The sequence below is a fragment of the Octopus bimaculoides genome, chromosome 6, assembly GCF_001194135.2.
Source record: "Octopus bimaculoides isolate UCB-OBI-ISO-001 chromosome 6, ASM119413v2, whole genome shotgun sequence".
Taxonomy (NCBI): domain Eukaryota; kingdom Metazoa; phylum Mollusca; class Cephalopoda; order Octopoda; family Octopodidae; genus Octopus; species Octopus bimaculoides.
Window position 1 is genome coordinate 66,099,186 of NC_068986.1, and position 2,765 is coordinate 66,101,950.

Sequence of the window (2,765 nt, forward strand, 5' to 3'; positions counted from 1 at the left end):
TATATATATATATATATATATATATATATACACACACACTCACATACATATTTAGGCACAGTGTGGTATGAATTTTGCTTCCCAATCACATAGTTCCGGGTTCAGTCCCACTGCGTGTAACCCTAGGTAGCTGTCTTCTACTATAGCCTCAAGCCTTCTGAGTGGATTTGATACATACAAGCTGAAAAAAAAACATCATGTACGTATGTGTGTGTGTGTGTGTGTATACATATATAGTTATGGTATATTCTGTTAAGAACATAGTAGAGTACAGTATAAAGGTCATCCAAGTACCCGCACGCCTGGAGAACTACATTGTGTATAAAAACAATTGTAGTGATTGAAAATAAATGTCCAGCCATACTCCTTGTTGACTCAAAATCTTTTCACATATATATGTGTGTGTGTGTGTGTGAAGGCATTTGCTATTTCATTAAATTATTTTACCCAAAATCCCAAAGAATATTTTTCTCCCTCGTGTTCTATCTCTGACCACCCTAACTCTTCCCCCACCCCCATCACGTACATGGAGACTGTGGTTTTGCTTACCGCAATGAGGTGGGATCCAGACTGCTGGAATTCTGCGAGGCAAATGATCTTATAGTTTGCAATACTAACTTCAGGAAACTTGCCAGTCACCTAGTAACCTACCGTTCTGGCAGACACACTAGCCAAATTGACTACATCCTCGCCAGAAAAGGGGAAAGATGGTTGCTTATAGATGCCAAAACCTTCCCAGGCGAAGAATGTATCCCTCAACATAGACTAGTAGTTAGTGACTTCAGGATCAGGGCTAAATGGATGCCCAGAAGACGACCAGCATGGAAGAGAAGGGTCTGGAAGCTTAAAGATCCTGCGAATGGACAGAGATTTAAAGACGTATTACCTGAAGCCTTTGATGAAACAGAAGGGGATATAGCATCAAATGACATGGAAGATAACTGGAGGTTTCTACAGGATAACCTGCTGAGAGCCACTGACCAGATCTGTGGATGGTGCAAAGTCCACTTTCGACCCAAGGTAATGTGGTGGAACAATGTGGTTGACAGGGCTATTAGAGAAAAGAAACAGGACTGGAAGAACGGTACTAGCAGGGAATTGTATCAGAGTACCAGTAGGGAAGCTAGGAGGCAGATTTATTTAGCCAGAGGAGAAGCAGATAAGAACAAATTTGTCAATGTTCTGCACCATGAGGACAAAAGACTCGAGGTATTTTATGTTGCAAGAAATACTAGCATAGCAAATGTAGCATAGTCAACTACTACAAAGGTAAAGGTGACGCTTTAGATACAAATAATTACAGAGTTATCAAGTTGTTGGATTAGGTAATGAAGGTTACAAGAGGGTCATAGCCCAACTAATTAGGGAGAGAATCAGTTTAGATGAGATGCAGTTTGGGTTCGTGCCAGGGAAAAGCACCACAGATGCTATATTTCTGGTAAGACAGCTGCAAAAGAAATACCTAGCCAAAGATAAACCTCTGTACCTGGCTTTCGTTGACATGGAGAAAGCCTTTGACAGGGTCCCCCGATCCCTATCTGGTGGTCAATGAGGAAACTAGGGATAGAACAATAGTTAGTGAGAGCTGTGCGAGCCATGTACAGAGACAGTAAGGTGTGGGTTGGCAATGAGTACAGTGAAGAATTCCAGGTAGAGGTAGGGGTCCACCAAGGTTCAGTCCTCAGCCCCCTCCTATTTATCAGAGTCCTCCAGGCAATAACAGAGAAATTCAAGATAGGATACCCCAGGGAGCTCCTCTATGCTGAAGACCTTGCTCTAACTGCTGAGTCACTATCAGAACTAAAGGAGAAGTTTCAGGTGTGGAAGCAAGGATTAGAATTGAAGGGCCTTAGAGTCAACCTAGCTAAAACCAAAGTCCTAATAAGTAGGAAGGCAACAAACCACAAATCCCTTTAGGTAGATGGCCCTGCGCGATCTGTAGAAAAGGCATAAGTAGAAACTCTATAAGATGTACCCAGTATAAGCTATGGACACATATCATACCCAGTGTAAACTTTGGGCACAATATCAAAGGAAGGCTAACTGGGAAGATAGTTTTTGTATGTGGCAGATGCTCTGGAGCAATAAACACTGAAAATGTGCAGAGAACAACTTCTGCCACATTCCAGGGAGAAAAACTAGAAGTAGTTGATAGCTTCCGTTACTTGGGTGACCAAGTCAGTAGCGGGAGGCACCTTCAAAAGGCCATATTATTCATTTTTCAACAATCTAAGTATGTCACGAGGTTTCCAGACATGAGTTCTACTCACATGTCAAGTTTCATCAAAATCAATGAAACGATGTAGGAGGAGTTAGCTAACAACACAACAAACAAACACACACCGATTTTCCACATATAGTAGATATATGTATGTGTACATATGTGTGTGTGCATAAATATATATATTCCAAACATGGAGTAGATGGACAGGGACAACTGATGAAGGGAAATATTCTTTATGTTGCATGTCTCATTTCTCTGTTTTTTTCGTTATTCGAAAAAAAAGGTCGTTTTCTGCTTTCATTTCTCATTGTGTTTTAAGTTTTTCTGTGATGTCCTGTACCCATATATGCATGTATGTATACATATAGATGTAGGTATATACATATATGTATGGATATATGCATATATTTATATATTATTTATACTATTATATATATATATATATATATAGTTCAAAAACACAATAACAAAGAAACAAAAAAACAACAAAGTGAGGACGTGATATGGATAGTATTATTGGACGCTCAGGAAAGGAAAGAGA

General features: G+C 39.9%; 1 protein-coding gene across 1 annotated transcript in view; it reads right to left on the reverse strand.

The window, feature by feature from the left end:
* Window positions 1–2,765, reverse strand: part of LOC106877208 (laminin subunit beta-1) — a 173,934-nt gene that overhangs the window by 7,821 nt on the left and 163,348 nt on the right. The gene's annotated exons all lie outside the window — the stretch shown is intronic.